The sequence below is a fragment of the Neomonachus schauinslandi genome, chromosome 6, assembly GCF_002201575.2.
Source record: "Neomonachus schauinslandi chromosome 6, ASM220157v2, whole genome shotgun sequence".
Classification (NCBI taxonomy): domain Eukaryota; kingdom Metazoa; phylum Chordata; class Mammalia; order Carnivora; family Phocidae; genus Neomonachus; species Neomonachus schauinslandi.
Window position 1 is genome coordinate 75,560,212 of NC_058408.1, and position 22,809 is coordinate 75,583,020.

Consider the following 22,809-nt stretch of genomic DNA (forward strand, 5'->3'; position numbering starts at 1 on the left):
GGGGGGGGGGGGGGAGGCTAGGCGCCTGGGTGTAGATCACTGGTCCTCCCATCAACAACCCACCCAACCTCTCTGTGCTGCACTGCCCTCCTTGTAGGGATTACATGAGATGACTTATGTACAGAGCTTACTTCCCAGACCTGCCACTAAAGACTACCCAAGTTAGTCAGTCAATCAGACAATCAATCAAACTGCAGCTGCTGTTTTGCATCAAGACTCAGTCCTCAGCCACACGAGAAAACCCCAGTCAGCAGACAGCACCAGTCTACAGACCAAGAAGCGCGCTATCTATCTGTAGGACCTGAAATACATTGCAGATTCATGAAAATATCAATAGGCGTGAACTGTTAAAAGGAATTATAAACCCATGTTACAAAATGCTAAGGAAGAAAAGTCTCCCGTTTTAAGAGGTAAGAGTGGCTGTGGTGTGCTGCTCGCCCATTCTGCTCTGAGTCCTGGGACGGGCATTTCACGGAGGTTATTCAAGCTTCAAACCACTCAGAGGCTCCTCAAATGACCCTGACTGTACAGATGAGGATTCTCAGCCGCCAAGGGGTAAAGTGATGGGCTCCACGTCACGCCACAGACAAAAACCAGAGACAATGGCTCAAAACTGAAAGACTTACCAGTGAGGGTCAGGGTCAGACGCCGCCACTCTGCAAAGCATTGCCTTGACACCAACGGGAATTTCGTGCAGCAACGCTCAGCACGACGCAGGTCTCATCCCCATGGTGCGTTCAGAGAAGCCCAAGTTACTGAGAGGTCATGACATGTCACCCACTGAAGCGATGTATCCTAGTACAGACTCATTTGGCCATCCAGTGGGAACACGGTCAGAGAGGGCTCACTGACCCCGAAGTGACCGGACAACCGCACCGCGGGTCCCAGAGCTGGGACAACAGTGACGTCAGTGGTACACAAAGCTCGTTTCTGGGGTGAGAGTGGGTACAGAAGCAGAAGGTACATCAGTATACCCTTGTCTAGTTCTGTTTACAGCAGAGCATCCTGATCACAGACAGCACAACCTAGGACTGTCAAGCTTTCTTACTTATGGTTTTCTGTGTTGCGCCCTCAAGGAAAACAGAAGGCAAGCACAAAGTTCACTATATAAATTCTAAGACAGGAGTCTGCCTCGAATGCTTCTGAAGCAGGAACCCCGTCCCTGGGGGAGAGTCCACACTGGTCACCACTGTGTCCTCAGCACAAAAGGCCTTCAAAACCTATCAGTGGATGTCCACACCCGGGCCACGCAGACCTGCACAGGGGACACGGCAGGCAGGGCTGCCTGACAAAGTGCCACCTACCCCATTCCAGCCAGCCTCAGCACCAAACTGCTCTTAGAAACCGGAAAGTTCGAGAAATGTGGGGGAGGAGGAGATCAGATTTTCTGAGTTTGCGGGGGCTAGGGGGCTGAACAAACACATAGTTTGGGGGCAAAAAATGCCTCCCAACCCTTTTTGACTCTTCAAAATATTTGCCCATATACTGAAATACTTACTGGCCTAAAATGTGCCTTCTGATCTGCTATTTCAGAAACATGAATCACGGTGTCAAGAACACACTGTGAGCCTTGTGCTGGGCACGGCCGACAAAAGAAGACCAAGGCGGCTGGAGCGGCCACAGCTCCAACACAGACACGGGCTGTAAACAAACAACCAGGGTCCCGCACAATGAGCGCTTTCAGCAGAGCAGAACCCAGGACGGGAGGGCACAGAGCAGGGGAGTGACCAGCACGGCCGCACACTTCAGCCCCGAGGTGTAAGAAAGGACCTTCCTCACCCCGTGGGCTTCGCGATTTCTTCATGCAATCCTCATTATTTTCTCCCAAATGAACAGCAGTCCAGGCCATCTATATGCTAAATACTTCAAATCATCACCATGCTCCTCGGTGCTCATCCTATCCCTATGAAAAACTGCATGGTGTCTGAGCTGTCCCAGGGTTTTTTGGCCCTAGTGTTTCCTTCGAGATCCCTGGCATTCGCAAAGCCAATTAAAACTGCATCTCATTTTCTGTCCAAAAGTCTTTTATTATTATTATTATTATTATTATTATTATTTTAATTTATCTAAGACAGCGAGCGAGCACGAGCAGGGCAAGGGGCAGAGGGAGAAGCAGACTTTCCACTGAGCAGGGAGCCCGATGCAGGACTCGATCCCAGGACACTGGGATTATGATCTGAGCTGAAGGCAGATGCTTAACCAACTGAGCCACCCAGGTGTCCCTCTCTCCCAAAGTCTTAAAGATAAAAGCCAAATGAGTGAATGCCACTATCATGAGAAGTTCATTTTATTAGATTATTTCAATGTTATCCATATCCAAGAAAGTCGCACGTGCACTTGAAAGGAACGGGCATAAATATAAAGTCACAAAATGAACAAAAGAAGTTGATTTTCCAACCACAAGATAATGCTTTGGTGTACTTGAATATTAAAATAATTTTTAAATTTCTGATAGCCAGAGCTAAAATGGAAATGGGGCAGGCCACATAATTCTAATCAAAGGAAGAATATAAAAGGACTTTTCCAAAACCCTAAGTACTGAAAAATCTAATCTTTTTTTAAAAAAGATTTTATTTATTTGTTTGAGAGAGAGAGCACAAGCAGGGGGAGAGGCAGACAGAGGGAGAGGGAGAAGCAGAGTCCCCGCTGAGCAGAGAGCCCGATGTGGGGCTCAATCCCAGGACCCTGCGATCATGATCTGAGTCGAAGGCAGACGTTTAACTGACTAAGACACCCAGGCGCTCCCTGAATCATCTTTTTTTAAATAATACATGTAGAAGCACTGTTACAGGGTTTCTTACATCTTTACCAAGTAAAAGCTGGGAACATAGTAAAGTGTACCTCAAGGAAAGTTCTCATGGAAACACTGATAATATAGGGGAGAAAACAGCTTTTCCTTCTATCAGGTTTAAAAACATTAAATAAGATGACTTACTGATCTGCTATTGGTATCACAGAGAGGTTAGGTCCCAAAACAAGGCCTTCCAGGAAAAAACCACTTGACTGTGATCTCAGTCCCAGAACTAACGGAAATAAAAGGTTTTCAGAAATTTTAACAACTATTTCACAACTTAGAAAGCTATGGCCTCATCTGGTGGGCGCAGCCACTGTTGATCGGTCAGCTGCACCACCTGGGGATTGGTCTGTCACTTACCAACGAAGACCCCATTATCAGCCACCTAACCAGAAGGGGGGCAGCCATCCCTAAAGTGGGCGCCTGACTTTATTTTACATCTTAAAAGGAATATACACAGGCTACCTGATTGTACCTTAAGTCTCTTTTCTCAGTTTTTACTTTTCTTAATAGTAACAAACTATTCTGTTTGGGGAAAGTGCCACACTTTGTATATCTGTTTGCCATTATAAACTCCCTTATCTGGGCGCCTGGGTGGCTCAGTGGGTTAAGCGTCTGCCTTGGGCTCGGGTCGTGATCCCAGGGTCCTGGGATCGAGCCTCGCATGGGGCTCCCTGCTTGGCGGGGAGCCTGCTTCTCCCTCTCCCACTCCCCCTGCTTGTTCCCTCTCTCGCTGTGTCTCTCTCTCTCTGTCAAATAAATAAATAATCTTTAAAAAGATAAATAAATAAACTCCCTTATCCTTGTAATTCCAAGTGACTCCTAGGCATTACAGAGAAACTTAGAAGCCTACTGCAAGAAATACCATTGTGGTTGTCCCAAGGCATTCAGTATGGGATGCTCAATAAAAATGGCACAAGTGTTTGCTAGACAAGCACCTCCACGGTGCTCCTTCCATGGGTCTATTAGCATGATTACTACTGAACCAGGGTAAGAGTTAGTTGGTCACTACACCGCACAGAAAACGTCTTCCCAAATCCCTGCAGAAGCATTCCAACTAGGTCTGCAAACTGCAAAGCTCTTATCTGCCCATTCCACCAACCGCCCCACAAAGCAGGCTGGTGGAACCCACTCATCCTACCCAATGACCTGCCTTCTTTCTCGTCTGCTGCTGCCAGGACCTTCCCTACCGCAGAAGACCAAAATCTGTCACCCGAAATATGCCTCTTTGGCACAAGGGTCAATGTGAGCCAATTATTTTGAGAAACAGTAGACAGAGAAGCAGCTCAGAAAAGAGAGTAGAGGGGCACCTGGGTGGCTCAGTTGGTTAAGCAACTGCCTTCGGCTCAGGTCATGATCCTGGAGTCCCAGGATCAAGTCCCGCATCGGGCTCCCTGCTCAGCAGGGAGTCTGCTTCTCCCTCTCCCGCTCCCCCCTCTTGTGCTCTGTCTCTAAAATAAATAAATAAAATCTTTAAAAAAAAAAAAAAAAGAGAGTAGAAGTTACCCTTTTGTAAGGAAAATTTACATGTACGAAGGAAATCTCCATTTGCAAGGGTGTTTCTGTCTACCAGGAAGAGAAGGATAAAAAGAAGACTCAGAGAAGACTCTTATCCACTGAGAGGCAACCTTACCCTTGGCTTGCTGTACTTTTCCTGATCACCTTCCCATCACTTGCCCCTCACACCTGGCTTTCTTTGTTTTAGCTGAAGATAATACATAAGGCCAAATTCTAGTCACTTCTTTGAGCCGCTCTTCCCATGTATATATGAGATATGCACATTAATACGCTGCTTTTTCTCCTGTTAATCTGTCCTTTGGTACAGGGGCCCCAGCTGAAAACCTAGAATGGGAACCTAGAAAGCAGAAGGACAAGATTTTTTCCTCCGCTACACTTGTCACCTACAGCTTGAGTGAAACTTCTGGAGGTGTCCCACCCATAACAATCCCACTGTCTCCACTAACCGAGCACTTGGGATGTGCCAGACCTCAGCCTAGTCCTAGCAACAGCAAGATAAGGTAGGCACTATTTCCGTCTTACAGATAAGACAATGAAGGTCAGAGAGGAAGGGTAAGAAACCAGCTTACAGGTGACAGAGCCAGGATTCCAACCCAGATTCTGTGTCCGAATTCAGGCGTGGGATTGAATTACTCACATTCCCATGTGTAAACTTTACGACAACTCCAATTATTTTTTAAAGCCCTAAAAATGCTAGAGCTTTGGTTATCACCTTACCTCCACAATCCTCCCCAAAATTCGTTCCCTGGAACATGGCCTTTACGTCTTTTACCTTGGATGGGTCCATCCATCTTTTCCTAGTGCTACCTGGTTCAGGTTCGGATTTCCCGCACTTGCTACAACCTTGGGCTAGACTGATAACTGATGTCTCTCTCGGTGCGTGAGCCACTGAGTATGTCAGCTCGCGTCGGCCATCCACTGAGCGCAACCACAAGTCCTGGTGCGGAGTCAGCTGCCAGGCCCGGTGTGCTCAGCGCAGACTCGGAGGAGCTCCAAGTCTGCTGGGAAACCACAACACGCCCACCGACAAAGGACACAGGTGCCATATACACCCAAAGAATGAGATACTGACCTTGACAAAAAGATGTGCGGAGCTTGAGTACAGCACAAACAGGGTATTGTTAAGGAAACTGAAGTCTCTACATGTCACGTGCTAAGAACAGAAATATTAGGCAAGTAGTAAAACCTCCTTGAAATCTTTGACAAAGTAAGATGGTGAAAACTAAGTGAGGGAATTTCCTCCAAGAAATTCTTTTATTTTACTTTGGGCTTACATTCTTTTTTAAAATGTGATAGAAACAGCACAGGTCAGGATTACAGGGTCGTTGTTTTTTTTTTTCTTTAATTCAAAATTCTGTAAAGATGAATTCCTTTTCTTTTCTCTTCTACTTTATATACTAGTGCTCCTTTGTTGTGGTTTTCAGCATAGTGAGTCTGAGGTACTCACAGATATCAGTAAGTGTGGAAGAAGAGCACGAGGCTCTCGGAAAAGGCGGTACACTAACATGTCTGATAAACCCATCGGCTTTAAATTTGAATGAAAAAAATGAGCAATAGGAAGATTCACTATCTCTCAGCTCATCTGAATCATCAGTTGTCAACATACAATATTTTACCTTCGCAGAAGCTTTTAAAAGTTCATTATTTGTAAATGTGTTTACACACAAAAATAAGTTTATGTTCACACAATTTCTGAACTATTTTCCTTGTAGGGAGTAATAAATAGCGATTCACTATTATAAAAGAGAATATATATAAACCTGTAAAAAAAAAAGTCTTGAATAAAAAAGATAAAAGACATATATTACACTGTAAATATAAATGCACATTTATATGAATTAAACAGGGAAAAGGGGAAAATAGAAATGCTTTAATAAATACATGGCTAAATGAGCCATAGTACATTTAATATGAAATCCTATATTCCTATTAAAAAAAAAAGAGTTATCTGTATTTCAGAAGGACTTCCGTGATCAAATAAAAACTTTTAAAACCACAAACTGCACTTTCCTACATATTTAAAATACCAGTTTTTAAAACCCTCCCATACTACGTACCTATCTATCTACGTACACACATGCACACACACAGTAAAAGGTCTCCGAAGACACCCAATGGGAGTGGTTACTGCTGGGGCCAGAAGGGGGATGGGGGAGAAGACAGTCAAGGGGACTTTGTCGGTAGTATTTAAATATTTTATGAGATGTACTCATGGGTCACTTGCAGAACTAAAAACAAGTTGAAATAAAGCATTTGGCACCCTAACAACGTCTTGCCAAATGGACCTGGGCTCAGTGTCACCTGGTATTAAAAGAATGTAAATTGAAGCAATGCAAAATGTTCCTATTAAATCAGCGTTAAAAAAAAAAAAGTATTCAATTCTAATGAGGATCAAGTAAAAGGAATGCTTCACACAGGAAAACATCTTACCACCCTGTATCAAGAGCCTTAAAATGCTTCTGCTCTTTGACGCAGTTCCACTTTAAATCCATCTCAAGGAAATAATTAGAAATCGGGATAAAAGTTTACACATCTATGTCTACAATTAGTCTTCACTTCCAAAAAATGCAAAAGTACCTAACAGATCAACAACCGGGAAATGGCTTAAGAAATGGTGAAATATCCACATGGCAGAATAGTATGAAGCCATTACGAATTATATTCAGGCGGAAATCATTAAGATATTGAGGAAAGCAGGATACCAAAAATGTTCTTGCAAGCATAATACAACATACAAACATGCATACACAGAAAAGGAATCGGCAAGATAGGCCAATTGGTGGTGTTTTTCCAGCTCCCAGGAGCATGCAGATACTGCTCGGTGAGTCATTCCCACCACGAAGAACAGCACTGTCTTAAAAAGTACCTAGTCATGGGGGCGCCTGGGGGGCTCAGTCGGTTAAGCATCTGCCTTCGGCTCGGGTCATGATCTCAGGGTCCTGGGATCGAGCTCTGGGTCGGGCTCCCTGCTCAGTGGGGAGCCCGCTTCTCCCTCTCCTTCCCCCACCCCCAACACACCACTCCTACTCTCTCTTTCAAATAAATAAATAAAATCTTAAAAAAAAAAAAGTACCTAGTCTTCTCTATTTGTGCCCTGGCTATTCCTAAGAAACAGGTCCACACTGGTTCAGAAGAGGTGTCTGTCTGGAGCGTCGCAGAAGAGGGAGAGGTTCTGTCCCATCTGTTGGTAAAAAGACCATTCAGCAGGAAAGATATTCCTGCTCCTTTCCATCCGTGCACCGGTGCGCGTGCAGGGGGGACCGAAGAGCCAGCTCCCCGGGGCCCGCGCCGTGACATCGGCGCCCACGGCGGACGCTGGGCCCCGTGGAGGTGGGGCTCAGCAGGTCTCTCCCCTCTCGCGGCCCCCACGGCCGCATCTTCACAACGAGGTGCTCCTCCCTACGCTGCACGAGTACAGGAGGCTCTGTTCTAAGTATTCCCACCAGGCAGGGAACAGAACGGCCGCTCGTCCCGCACAGCACCTCTTACCTTCCTTACCCACGTCTGTGACTGGACCCCGCTCGGTCCAGGATTGCCAAAGCAGCGAAGAGGCATCTTAGGCTTTAGCTCCTCACCTGGAGCTGCCTCGTGGGTGACGGGCGCCACTTTGTTCTACTGGGATCTTCGGTGGGGAACGGGGGTATTTTAATGAAGACTTTATTTTTCAAGAATGTTCTTCTTAAGGGGCGCCTGGGTGGCTCAGTTGGTTAAGCGACTGCCTTCAGCTCAGGTCATGATCCCAGAATCCCGGGATCGAGTCCCGCATCGGGCTCCCTGCTCAGCGGGGAGTCTGTCTCTCCCTCTGACCCTCCCCCTTCTCATGCTCTATCTCATTCTCTCTCTCAAATAAATAAATCTTTAAAAAAAAAAAAAAAAAAAGAATGTTCTTCTTTTCCCGGCTTTCCCAGATGGGTCTCATTTGATGAAAACAGGACAAAGTCTTTGCTGAATTCGGAGAACTGTAGCTTCTTAGTCCCTGGATAATTTGACTTATTCTGGCACCCTTCCTTCCTTCCCCCAGGGCCACAGAGGAGGGCTTGGCGGAGCGTCCAGGCCTCCTGCGGCGGGCTGCAGAGCAGGAGGAAGGGAGCCCGGCGTTGCCTGATGGCCTTCAGCGGAGGCTGGACCTCCGTGAGCCCCCCCCGAGGCCTGGCTGTCTCTGACGCGCATCACCTATGTCGCTGTCCCTGCCAACGAAACACGCACTGCCTGCATGATCCTGCCGCTGGACGTCCGTGGGTTTTCCACACTCATCACTGACACATCTTACGAGGCGAGCATTTGCCTGCTAAAAAGTCTAGAATCTTCTTTACCAGAAGCCTCAACAACTTTTACTGAAAACATCTGTTGTCTGTATTCTCTTCCTACATTCCTGGCCTCCCGAGTGTGGGGCCTACCGCGGAGCCGAAGAAGGCACAAGGCTTTAACTCCCCAGATGTGGAAAGCGTGGCTTCTGTGGCTCAGCCCCAACACAATGACAGCGGCCAGAGAGGGCAGCACCGGCCCCCCAGGCATCAGCAACAGGCCTGGATGCACATCCTCGGACTTTGGAACAGCGTGTCACGTGTCCAGGCCCCCGGGCCTCCAAAGCCCTCCCTTCAGCACAGCAAAGCTGGGCCCAGGACGGCGGCCAGGGGTCACCAGCCGCCCACCCTGCTCCTCCCAAGAGGAAATCAGCTGGAAATCCTGAAAAAGCCACTGTTTTGTTAACAAAATTTGGGGGAGGAGGGTTCCATCTGGTGATATGTGTTCGATAAAGGGAAATGAGAAAGAAGGGGAGAAGCACTAACGTTAGGATGCATTTCTTGCCAACCTTTGTCATTTGAGATTTTTTTAAACAAAAACAGAATCCTAGGCTACACGAGTCCTCACAGGCTGCGTATCACCAAGCAAGATGGACGCCTCTTATTTCTCTGTCAACCTGGGCCTCACCTGAGTGTCCCCAGAGCAATGAGCACGCCCCACGTAGGGGAAGAGGATTCCAGATTTCTCAGAGTGCCTTGCCCACAGACAGATGCTCTCAGATGCTCTCGGCTGTGAGTCTGGCTAGAACGAGAGTCCCCTAAACAAGAGGCCACCTGTACTCACATATAAGAGTATCCATTTTCACCTACACAGTAAAAATCCTTACAAGAACAATCCAGAGCTAACTACATTTAGTAAAGTCAGGGTTTGGGTTACCAGACCCAAAAGCTGGCATGGCTTCCGGAGCCTCCCCATACTAAACGTGAGATGTGGGAGGGCCCAGAGGCTGCTGGACGTGCTCGCCTGCCACCTTGCACAAAACCTGTCTGTCCCTTCCCCATCTCTGTGAATGCCATGGAGCCTTTTCTTAATAATGTCCCACAGATTTTATTCTAAGAAATGCTGCAGCAAAGCATTTGCTTACAACAAGACCTAAATTCTTCACAGGCTGATTCACTGACACAGCTCTGTGGCCTCACCTTTGCAAATCAGAAGCCCCCATGGACGAGGCCTGCAGCAGGAAACCTGACTCATCTGGGAAGCAGTGCGGTCCCCTGAGACTCTCACCTCTGATTCAGCTGCTTTTTGGGCCAGGGAGCCAAGCCCTAGGCTCTGTGGGTGTTCCCCAGCCAGGGAGAGAAAGGAGCGGACGATGTTTCAGTGGAGACTTTCCTGGGAGAGTTTCCAACCAGGCAACTGAAGTTAGTCTTGTAGTATTAGACCTGACTCTACTGATGTTAAGTGACTCGAGCCCTCCCCGGCCCACAGTCATTCCTGATAATCACAACCCTCATTTCCTGGTGCCCAAGATCAACCAATTCCAAATAGATGTGAGGGGCTAACAGCTCCTTAGAATACCAATACCAGGAATATCTGTATTTAAAAATGATTAAGTATTGGGATGCCTGGGTGGCTCAGTCGGTTAAGTGTCTGCCTTCGGCTCAGATCATGATCCCGGGGTCCTGGGATCGAGCCCCGCATCGGGCTCCCTGCTCAGTGGAAAGCCTGCTTCTCCCTCTTCCACTCCCCCTGCTTGTGTTCCCTCTCTCGCTGCGTCTCTCTCAGTCAAATAAATAAATAAAATCTTTTTTAAAAAATGATTACATATTAAAATACTTGGATAAAAGTTTGTACATGAGATCACGTTTTTATTTAGTGTTTGACACCGTTTTAATTACAAAAATAATCATACATGTTCAAGTTAAACATTCTAAGTAGTAAATCCCTGAGAAAGAATTCCAGGTACCTGGAGTTCAGCCACTTATAGCTAATCCACCTGAACCTTCCAAGGCCTTTCCAGGACTTTCCCTCCATGTTTACACAGTTTCTTTACTTAAGTGTTACTATGTTCCTGTATGTCCCATACAGGCTATCTGTCATACACTGTGCCCCCTGTCAATACTTTCCTTCACATCGTTGTCAAGGTTACAGCACCTTCCAACTAACAGATGAATTACAGAACCTATTTATCCAACCCCGCTTTGAGGGGCCACCTGGGCTGCTTCCAATGTTCAGTTTCAAACAGTGTTCATTCACTAAGCATTCTCAGAGCTGAATCTCTAGACACAGTGCTACTCATTTCCTTAGAAACTACTCCAAAGAGCAGGCTCACTGAGTCACAGGAAGGACACATCGCTTCAGTGCGGCCTACAGGAGACCTCGTGGGGACAACGGCTGAGTCACATCAGTTCACATTGCTCTCAACTGTGGCTGAATTTCCTGTCTCTTTCTGCTGCCCTCACTGTGAACCTAATTCTAATCTAGTTTTTTAAGATACTCAAATTCTGTAGTCTACGGGACATCCTTAGTTCAAGAAGCTATCTGGCTTATTAGCATAACCTCTGAGTCCTTTCTTAAAATAAGATCCGAAGCCATCCTGTCTGTTCATCCTTTTTTCTGTTCCTAAAGTTTTATCCACCTGTCCTTTCTCTGACACCTCTAACTCGATGACTGATATGGATCAGCAAGTATTCCAGAGCCCTGTTTTGATCCTGTCTGATCCTTAGAGTTCAAATCGTTTTTTCCTCCCCATGGGCGCTTTATGGGCCACAAAGTGACTCCAGAAGGCCTGTGAGCCCCAAATCCCAACCCTCTCAGTGCTAAGGGCGGTGACTTGGAGGGTGCCAGGGCTAAAATTCTGGGTCCTCTGCCACCACCCCTCTCACGATGTGACCCCTAACTGACTCGGCTGTACCCTATCTGGTGGCACCACGCATCTGTGGGACAACAAGCAGCCAGTGACTCCTGAGCTGGACAGGAGCACCTGCTCAGGATTTTTCTAGCTCATAACCCTCATCTACACCGGGCCCTTAGGAAGGGTGAAGCTGCACTGCAGAATCCAAGAAGAACAGGACCTTCACTATCCGAGCACAGATGCCACCCAGGAAGCTGGCTTCAGCCATCTGTTTATCTTCCCAGCACCTGATTAACCTCATTCTGTGTCTATGAAGCCACACGGATTCAATACATTATCACACGGCTGGCCTATTCTCAAGGAAGGGCTGGACAAGATGCAGGGCCCCAGCATTTCTCATGGGGGACAATCCTTCAACACGTGAGGCTGTCCCCAAGACTGAGGGGCACTTAGCATCCCACACGCTCAGAATATGAAATGCTAATACACCGCCCCAATGTCATCATGACAACCACAAAGGTCCTCATAGGTTTCTAGACACCTGCGTATCCCCCACTGGGAACCCCCTTTTTCTCCTGGGTGAGATGGAACTGACACTCGGGAGAGGACAGAAAACCACACTAACCTGGACACAGAACTGTGCAGGGCAAGCTGTGAGTACCGTAAAGATTAAAGGAGACCGGGACGGCTGAGGAACAGAGCAAGCTCTGTGTGTTGGCGGCGGGGGGGGGCGCAAGGGGGTAACTTCTCGGGGGTCCGGTCCAGGGTTAAAGTTTGCCATGAAATGCTTTCTCGTCAACTTGCTGGGTTTCCCCTGCTTTAAGCTGATCACATGAGCTAATACAAGTGACCCACATTCTACACACTTGGCAATACCGACCTTTAAAACACTGTTCCTGCTGCTCCCCGCATCCTGGGCGTCCAGGGAGGGCAGGTAAACAGTGAGAGTGTGGGTGAAGGTGAAGGACACGGCCAGCCTGCCCCAGCTGGCTGCGCCAGAGATCCACAGCAGAAGCTCTGCCCTGCCCTGCAGGACCCAGGAGGCCAGCCCCCCTGCCCGGCTCCTTTCCGCCCACTGCAGCTGTGATCAAAGGGCCATTGTTCCCAGAGGGCCAGGGAACAATGCTCCTTGTTGATCTTCTCTGCTCCAGCTGACAAGGTCACTGGCTACTTTCACCCTCAGCCACAATCAATCTCCCCGCCTCTCACTGCACAGTGTTGGCCAGGCTAGGTTTTCTGACGTCACCTTTATGTGCAGGTGAGACTGAAAAGGTCAGCGAATGAGCCACCTTTTCTAGATCCTGTGGGACTCATGACATATCCTAGGGCTGTGGTTCTCAAACTTCTAGAACTTATTTAAAATGCAAAGAGCTTAGTTAAGATGCAGACTTCGGGCCCTGTTAAAGTTAAGTTGTGGGGGCAGGAAGCTGCAATTTTACCCCTGCCAGGTGTTCCTGAAACAGGTGACCCCCACGGGGGGCCCTCCGTGAAGAGCTGCCACAGAACCACAGTACGGAAAACAAAAAACAACACCTTCCTGACATTGACATTCGATCTCCCTGAAAGGTAGTCTTCACTAGCAAAAGGAAAAGTGTAAACATCTAGTAAATATAAAAGAGAAATAAGCGATCAACTTAATTCGGAAAGAAAATTAGTCCAGTCCCTACTGAAAGGCTCTTATGTAGATAGAAGTCAACTGGCCCTACAGCTTCCGTTGACAGGTAGCTGATTATGTGTTACATTAAAGCACCCTGAATGTAACTATACAACCTTACACTTGCACAAACATTACTAATTTTGCAATACTTCCTACTTTATCCTCATGAAAGATTATCTCACCTTACCATCGGATTATCTGCACCAGTCTGGCGGGCAAACTAAAGAGTCAACACAACGTGTCTGGAGATCGATACAGGAACCCAAGCATCTGGAATGTTCTGTCTTTTTCTGCTAGATTAGAAATGGCAGATAGATTTCATGTTGCATTCCAACTCAGACCCGCAGACTGGACCCAGCCACCCAGAGGCAGCCCGAGGAAAGCCAGCCCAGGGGAGGGGAGTGGTGGTAGATGAGGAAGGTCTGTAGTGAGCTCAGGTGAGAAAGGTGGTGGCATCTGAGCCCATGTATACTGGACATGCCACCTCTCAGAGTACTTGGAAGCACTTAAAATATTTATAAATACCACTGCTCCGCGGCGCCTGGGTGGCTCAGTCGTTAAGCGTCTGCCTTCGGCTCAGGTCATGATCCCAGTGTCCTGGGATCGAACCCTGCATCGGGCTCCCTGCTCTGTGGGGAGCCTGCTTCTCCCTCTCCCACTCCCCCTGCTTGTGTTCCCTCTCTCGCTGTGTCTCTCTCTGTCAAATAAATAAAATCTTAAAAAAAAAAAAATACCACTGCTCCCATTCCCACCCTCACCAAATATGCTGAAGGGTACGCCATATGCTGGATGGTATGCTGGGACTCAACAAAATCTTAAAAAGGAGGGAGGAAGTAGAAGCGAATGGCTCCAGAGGAACCGAACCCCAGCCACCACCACGGTGGGCCCACCGAGAGGGAGAGAGCCGGGCAGTGCTGGGGAAGGCGGGCTTCAGCCAGGCCCCACGGGGCTCGGAGGCGGTGAGACTATGATTCCAGCTGCCGATGGAAAAGCTGGGGGATGAAGGTGTGTGTGCTCTCCTTGGGGCGGGGGTGGGGCTGGGGGGAAGAATTACCAGATCTGCATTTCACAGAGAGGACGCAAAAGAGCCTCAGGGAGCGTGACCACACCGGGAGGACAGCAACAGAAGGGGACAAGTGGGGGGACCTGGGATGCTTTCTAGATCACCAGTGGCTTGATCTGGGAAAGCACACAGAGCAGGAGAGACAGGGACAAGACTGAGACCCGGCTCTGGCTGAGTGCTTCGGGCACGTTCTTGCGGCCACCCCACGAGGCAGGGGACCAACCAGAGGCGGAGACCTTCGAGAAGGTGTAAGATCTGAAACTCCGGGGCTGCAGGCACGGAGGAGGATGAGACGGAAAACACCCACTCACTGCCTTCTCCTTTCCAGCCTGGTTGCATTTTATACTAGTCATGCTGTTACACCTGTAAAGACTTCTTCCAGCAGAGACGTGTTCACGTAAATCTGATTTTCTAAATGACAGCACTTCTGGCAATTTTGTACCTCTCGTAACAACTTAATTCAAGCAATCAGAAAACTCCTGCTACTGAAAGCATTTCCTTAAGATCCTGCCTTTTCCTGCCTTGTTACACTCGGCACACCAGCAGAATTTCGTTCGGAAACCTCGACGTCAGCACGGAGGGCCCCGCCTGCATCGCGGCCTCAAGCACTGGCCTGCGTGGATGGTGAACACCAGCGCAGCGTGCGGCGTCATCTGTCACCCTGGACGCTGCCCTCCATAGACACAAGACCAGGACGGGGGCCCAGATCTCGAAACTGGAATAAGGACGCTGCCCCCCGCTGAGCCACTCCCTCTGGGCTGTCTGGGAAGAAAAAGGCTCCTGTCAAACGCAATCACAATCGGGAGACAGGGTAGAGCCTCTGAAAGCCACGACCAGAACCAACCTGCAGGACTCATCTGCATAGGAAAAGGACTTTTATTCCGAGAGCTGACGTTCTCTTTCCTGATAAAACACAAATCTCCCAGGGAGAAGGCCCCAAAGCTGGCCGTTAATCACCTCTAGGACAGTTGCGGATTCTTCTCTGCCAACAGGGTTTAACAGGAAAAACTCATCCAAAGGTGGAAGAGGCTTCAGGTCCCACACCGCGGCCTGAAGTCACCCTTAAAATCCTCCCGCAGCCATCACGTCTCCCATAAGACTGTGATGGCACAGCTTCCGAGCTCCAGCTGCCGAGCTCGAGCTGGGGAGAGCCACACCCGACGGCTACCACCCTTCCTTCTTCAAAGCCGCGCTCGGCACACCAGAGAGCGGTGTAAACAGCCTTTTCCAGGTTCTGTGCGTCTCAAAATGGCCGGAAACGTGTTCATTATTCTCCTTAAAATTACTTTTAAAAACTCAAAACGCCCTGACGCACACGTGTTTACAAACCACCGTTTTGAAGGGCTGCCACTCGCTTACTCTTAGATATCTGATTCGGGATGGAGTGTGAGACGCCTGACAGACTGAGATAAAGAAGGAAAACTAGAACTTCTGACACCGCCAATCTGGGCGGAGAGTGGGAAATGTGCCTACCCGCCCGGCAAAACTAAAAGGTCAAGAGAGTGCGAATTTATGAGTAACATGAGTCAAAGTGCCACAAAGAAAAGTTTGCAAGAGAAGAGAAAAGCTATAAAGAGAATATATAAAACAGGTAAAATTGCATACAGTTGACCATTGAATATGGGTTTGAACTACTCGGGTCCACTTAACATGTGGATTATTTTCCATAAATACAGGACAGTACTGCAAATGTACTTTCTCTCCCTTAGGATTCTCTTTGTTTGTTTGTTTGTTTTATTTTATGTTATATTAATCACCATACATTACATCATTAGTTTTTGATTCTCTCTTGGGATTCTCTTAACCCTTTCTTTTCTCTAGCTCACTTTAGTGCATGAATACAGTATACATGTAACATACAAAATATATACTAATTGATTGTTTGTTATCAGTAAGGCTTCTGGTCAACAGTAGGCTATTCGTAGTTAAGTTTTAGGAAGTCAAAACTTATATGTGGATTTTAAGCCATGTGGGGGATGGATTGGTGCCTCTAATCCTCATGCTGTTCAAAGGTCAAAGTATTTTATATTTATATAAAATAGGAACGATATACATACCTATAATGTAGTATATACAATGTAGTATATGTCTACATTATATATGCATAATGTATTAACATGTACACTATAGGGGCGCCGTGGTGGCTCAGTCATTAAGCATCTGCCTTCGACTCAGGTCATGATCCCAGGGTCCTGGGATTGAGCCCCGCATCGGGCTCCCTGCTCAGTGGGAAGCCTACTTCTCCCTCTCCCACTCCCCCTGCTTATGTTCCCTCTCTCGCTGTGTCTCACTCTGTCAAATAAATAAATAAAATATTAAAAAAAAAAAACGTACAATATAAAACATAATTGTTTATGTACATATTACATGTTACATAAAATATAAAAAGCTATATATCACCTATGACTTGTAAGTTAAATATATCATAATGATATATTTACGTCCCAGTTTTTGTCTGCTAGTTGGTTTTTATCTTTCAGCAACCATTCATGCAGATGTTTTTGTAATTATAACGTAATGCCAAGTGCAAACACAAGGTAAAGGGAGTTTTCTCTAATCTCCCAGCTTTTACTGTTTTTAGCATGCAACTTACCTGCTTTTCAGAGCAAAGGCATGCGGTCACTCTTCAGACTTGGACCCTCACCTCCCTCACACACCCGGGGTCTACATGCTCGTTCTCGAGCCAATTTTAACAAGTGACATGAGGCATCCACATGAGATCTGCCACAAGCCCAGCAGCGCAGGGGCCTAAAGTTAGCACCCAAACTAGCCCGGAGACCAAGTGCGGACTCTGCGCAGGGCAGTGAACATTTCAAGACAGACTTAGGTTTTCCCGTTACAGTGTGCTCATCTGGAAAAAAGCCTAGCAACACAGTCTACGAATGACCCTAGAGTCTGGGGCTGGTTCTCCCGTCTCTTGGCAGTCGTGGGAGGGGCAGAGGACAGAGGGACGGGACGCAGTTAGCCTCTGTACGTCTGCACAGCAGGCCTGAAGCTGGCTGGCAATTAAGTTATTTTTAAAAAGCCAAGGTGAGTCGATATACATGTTAATGTGTCTAGTTGGAGAAGATTATTAACCGTTAGAACAGAGGGTTTGGGGGTAAAAAAACCTGCAAGTGAAACAGAAGAGAGTCCCAGTGATTGTAGGGAAAAGGAGTCTCCTTAGCGATTGTGACCTGCATGTGAGCGAGCCTCGGAAACAGGGGGGCCGATGCTTCCCTTCTGGAGCGGGCAGGGTGGCTAAGCTAATGGGGTCTGAGGACAAAATAACTGGCACAGAACCTCCACTCCGGCAGGCGGTAGATACGAACCAGTGACTCCCAAAGCTCCAAAGCCAAAGGTCCAAAAACGTCTGTGTGTTAAAACCACAAACTCAGTGACTGTGACCCAATGACCATGGCTGTGAGTAAACTTTTCAAGTACGTCTTTAAACCAAAACATTTTTTCACTTGATTTGACTCCAAATGCCTTTTAAGACTAAAAAAAGAAACATGAAAGAAAAAATTCAAACTCAACACTGACTCAAGGGGGAACCACTGAAAGAATGGGCTTCTTCAGAGCCAGCCCCAGGGGAGGCACCCCCTGAACGTCCCGCACAGGAACCTGCTCCAAAGACTGTTCTGAGGACGAAAACACTCCCTCGGGGGTGTAAGTGATGTGCAAGCGTGCGGACGGGACACGCAGGAGCGTGACAACAGAAATGACAGGAGGGGACAAGTCTGGAAGACCAGGGGCACCTGAAGCCTTTGTGAACGGACCTGCTCATCTTCGCGGCAACTGGGAGAACCTTCCTTGTCCCCAGTTCACAGGTGAGGCAGCTGCAGCCGGGGAGGGTGCGGGGCGAGCTGGGCCCACCAGAGAGGCAAGGAGCACGATGTCGCAGCCCCGGGCAGCCTGAGCCCTCCACAAGGCCCTTCTGTATCAACCACGACACACTCTTGGTCTGAGGAAGGGGAGCCAGCTTGCGGGCCTGCTTCACTCCATCTGCACGGGTGCCCATCTCTAAGACAGATTTTCAGCTGCAGCTGAGAGCTCCCTTTTTGCTCACATTTGGGTTTTTTTTTTTTCCTTAATAGAAAATTTAAATCAAAAGCGCTTGCCACAAAGCTGAGACAGACAATATCAGGTCTAACTGCGAAGGCCAAGAGAAGCAAAAGTGAAATAGATCGTTCGTGCAACGATAAACTAAAATGCCACCTTGCAGTTCTGGAGCCTGAAGTGTTTTTGAAAATGTCAAGTAAGTTGGGGAAAGCAGAGAGCGTAACAGGGTCCGTCCTGGCTGAAATGAGGAGCACCTGCAGTGCACAGCACCTTGTTCTAGAAGGTGCTGTCCAGACGGGCCATAAGCCCCAGGGAGCAGGACGCCTTCTCATCCACCCGAGAGAGAAACACGGAACATGGGCCATTTCCCTTTAGAGCTCATTCCACTGAAACTATCTTCATCTCCCGCTCATGCCTGGTACCGTGGTTAAATTATTCATAGTTTCTGTCTGAAAAAGAGGAAGAGAGAAGCGAAACGCACCCAGCCCTGGTGGCTTTTCTCACTCTAGGGAGAGAACGGTGCCTGTGTGCAGCATCAGTAAAATCTAGAACAGGGGACAGGACTAGCTCTGCGGCTGACACGGCAGCGTCGCTAACAAGCTCGGTCACAGTGCGGGCAGCCTCAGGGCCCGTCCGTCGCCGGCACACGCGGGAACCCCAGCGTTACAGCTGCACAGAGAGCCTTTACAAGTGTCCTCTCCAGGGGATGCCGGAGCGGCTCAGTCGGTGAAGTCTCTGCCTTCGGCTCAGGTCATGATCCCGGGGTCCTGGGATGGAGCCCCACATCGGGCTCCCTGCTCATCTGGGAGTCTGCTTCTCCCTCTGCCCTTCCCCACTCCTTGCGCGCTCTCTCTCTCTGTCTCTAATAAATAAAATCTTTAAAAAAAATAAATAAATACTTGAAATAACTCTTGAACAAAATGTGTGTCCACCCCATAGTGGGTGATGCTGTGCAGCACTGAGCTGCCCGAGGCTCCCAGCCAACAGGAACATGCCACCGGGGCACACGAGAGAGGGCGGTCTGGTTGACAAAGTGAATCCATGCTCACTCACAGGAGACAGCAGAGCTAGTCGCTGTTTCTGGTGAACCAAAGGCATGGATCCCAGCACTGGAGGCTGGCTGAACTGAACGACACAACAGGACTCCACCGCAGAATTCGTGTCTAAAATCGTCTCAGGAGTAAAAAGAGCGATTTTAAAAGTTCAGGACATACCACAATTTGGCGACTATGCTTCCCTTATTATGAAATACGTAGATTACAGTAGAGTAGCATTGATCCAATTACAAGCGAAAGAAATGACAAGTTTGAAATGCCGGCGACCAATGACAAACAAGCCAGTCGGTGTGCCCAGAACATCCCCTCCAACAGGCGTGGCTCAGCCAGCGTCTCCCTGTGCCGTCACTGACCTCAGAAGCACTGCAACTTCTCAAATAAAACACCACCCAATGAGGTCCAAGCAGGAAATTCAACAGGAAATAATTCTGAGATTGACTGGAGACTGCCTATGGAAACTAAATTAAAAATTCATATTGCGTTGACCTGGAGCGTGTGACGTTCCACTGTGGGCAGAGCTCAGATTCAGCTTTGCCTCTTCGCCAAGACCAGGAGATGACACACGTTGGTAATGACAAGGCAGCAGAGATGTTTCAAGACCACCTTTCTTTTTTGATTAAGTTTACTGTTTGTAAGCAAACAAACTGCTTCGTCACTAATACCTCTGTTTCTTCCCCCGTTGTATACGCAGCTGCATACGCAGCCATCTTTGGTGAGCTAACAGGGTCCCCTGAGGGTCCCGCCTTGCCTTGCTCTTCCGGCAGGCACCCCCTTCTAGCAGTTTCCCAGGGAAGCAACTCCAAATTCTGTTCCCTCTACCTAATCTGTGTGTGGCTACAAAGTACCCCTTTTATTGGCTTTTACACACCCCTCCTGCCAAACACAGAGTCAAAAAGACCTGGCCCAGGTTTCGACACCAGTGCATCTGGCCCCAACCTTCTCCCCAGCCCTCCGCTCCCACCAGACTCCCCTAGTGCCCAGCCCTTGACTTACAAAGGCACACTGACTGCCCTCCCGCCCTGAAAGGCACACCAACCTGGAGAGCCAGCAAGCCCCTCCTGCTCCCACCGCTCCTCCTAAGACTCCTTCCCCAACTTTTACCTCTGCTCAGCCCCTTCACAGACACCCACTTGTCAGGGGCCTGCCCCTTCCCCCCACTTCATCCAACTACTAGGAGTTTGTAAGACAGAGAAATAGGCAGTCCTATCTCAGCCAGAAATTTCCAAAATTAACTTTGGCCCCAGCTCCTTGGAGAAATAGCTGATTCCAGGGCTGGAGCAGGAAATACTCAAGATGAGCCCAAAGCATCTCGTAGGGCCAGAAAGAATACTAACGTGCCCATGTGTGTGCACACTTATAAGCACACACACGCACACGCACACACACACAACCATGGGAGCATGTCTGAGGACACAGGAGCCAACTGAGAGAGCTCCCAATGACCAAGGACAACGTGAACATCAATTACATGGCCACGAGTCCATGCTGCTACAACCGACTATGTAATGCTCCACCCTCAAGAAAGTGCAGCTTCACTCTCTGATCCTTATGGATGCACCACACACAGTGACTTCCTTCCAGAGAGGAGCATATGGAAAGGGAAAGAAGAAGTCATTTGACAGTGGGGACACATGACAAACACGATCTCAGCCAGGCGAGGGATGTCAGTCCCAACAGCGGTAAGTCACGCTGACCCTATGTACCATAGATATGGTGAAAACGGCATTCCACCTCTGCGGTCGTCCTCAGAGAAACCCACAGCCCCAATCTAATTGGGGGAAAACATCAGACATATTCCGGTTGAGAGACGGTCTACAAAACATACAAAACACCTGACTAGTTCTCCTCAAAACAATCAAGGTCATCAAAACCGATGTCTGAGGAATGACCAGGAGGCTGAGGAGACAGGTGTGGCGACGTGAAGGGGATCCCAGGACCCAGAAGGGACGTGAGGCAAATCGGAGTGAAATATGGCTTCACTTACTCATCACGTACCTGGACCACTAGTTACAACAAGCGTACGGGCTGATGTGCGATGTTAACAGAATGGAAGCTGGGTTTGGGGAATGAGAACTGCCTGTACTATCTTCCCAACTTTTCTCTAAATCTAAAACTATTCTAAAATTAAGTTTATTTTTAGAAATTATCTCTGGCTCTTTCATCTCCCTACCCCACAACCAGGCTGGAGGCTGAAGCGTCCTTCTGTTCCCTCCTCCCCCATTTTCGGGGCCACAGTCCTTCCTGGGCCTTGTGTTCTCCAATCCATCCTCCACACAGGTGCGGAAGGAAGCTTTTGAACACACAAACCTGAGGATAACACCTCCCCGATCAAAGCCCTTCAACAGTTCCCGCTTACCCCGATCAAGGTTGGTCAACTTTTTCTGTTATCGGTCCAGAGAGGACATATTTTAAGCTCAGCAAGCCTACCCTACTTTGCCATGTGCAATATATAAACAAGTGGCCCATGTTTCAATAAAACTTTATAAACACAGGCAGAGGACTGGATTTGGCCCAAAGGCCATACCTTGCATATCAACCCCTGGCCTAGAAAGTCAAGTCCAAACTCCTTAGACGGGCATTCAAGGCATGATCCACATGACCCTAAACCTTCTCTCCCCTTTCCTCGGGTTATGTGATCTGCTCCCACGTGGATGCACTCCCCGATTCCCCTCAACCTGCAGGACTCAGGGCCCCTCCTCCTTGAAGAGTCTTCCGATCATTCCGTGTCCAAACAACTTCTCCCTTATCAAAACTCAGGGCATACCTGGACACCTACAACTCACCTGGTAAAACACTAGCTAAATCGTTAGAAATCATATATTATTGCTTAATTTTGTATATTTGAGTTAGTTCTGTTCTTTCCAGTCAATTCCAAGCATGTTTAAGTTATTAAGTAACACAAAGTCAGTTAAGACACACTCCATGCCTTCAAAGACCAGCAGACAATAAGTACTTCCTAAAGCTTGTTCGCAGTACTCAGGACATACTAAGAGGTGCACCCTCTACTCAGAAGCGTTCTGTAATCAACAAAGTCTGAGGGATCCTGGGTTCAACGAGGTTAAGCAGCTTTCCTTGCCAGAAGAATTTCCAAGCCTGCACCGTACACTGTGAATCTCCTTAAGAGGGATATTTTACACACTCACTCTCAAATCTGTTTGGCTTGGCTATGGAGTTTTTCCACATTTTTAGCATCTGTGTCCTGCAGAACAATCAGGAGAGTGTTGAAATTAAGTATAGTCCTACAAGGTGGACTGGAAGTTCTAATTCTTTCTATTTGTCACTGTGGTGGGCTGAATAATGCCCCACCAAAAAAGTTACCCAGTTCCTAATCCCTGCAATCTGGAATGCTGCCTTAAATGGCCAAAAAAAAAAAAAGGAAAGGAAAAGAAAAAGGACTTTGCAGGTGTGATTAAGTGAAAGATCCTGAGATGGGGAAATTATCAGGATGGACCTTAAATACTATCAAAGGTGTCCTTACAAGAAGGAGGCACAGGGTGTTTATCCTGTGACTCAGCTGTCTCATCTGTAAAATGGGGCTTTGGGAATCAGATGAGGTCACGTAAAAAGCACTTCGTACAGTTC

At 48.0% G+C, this 22,809-nt stretch overlaps 1 protein-coding gene across 5 annotated transcripts in view; it reads right to left on the reverse strand.

Annotated features, from left to right (window-relative positions):
- SGMS1 (sphingomyelin synthase 1) overlaps positions 1–22,809 on the reverse strand; it is a 268,484-nt gene that overhangs the window by 186,750 nt on the left and 58,925 nt on the right. The window lies entirely within an intron of this gene.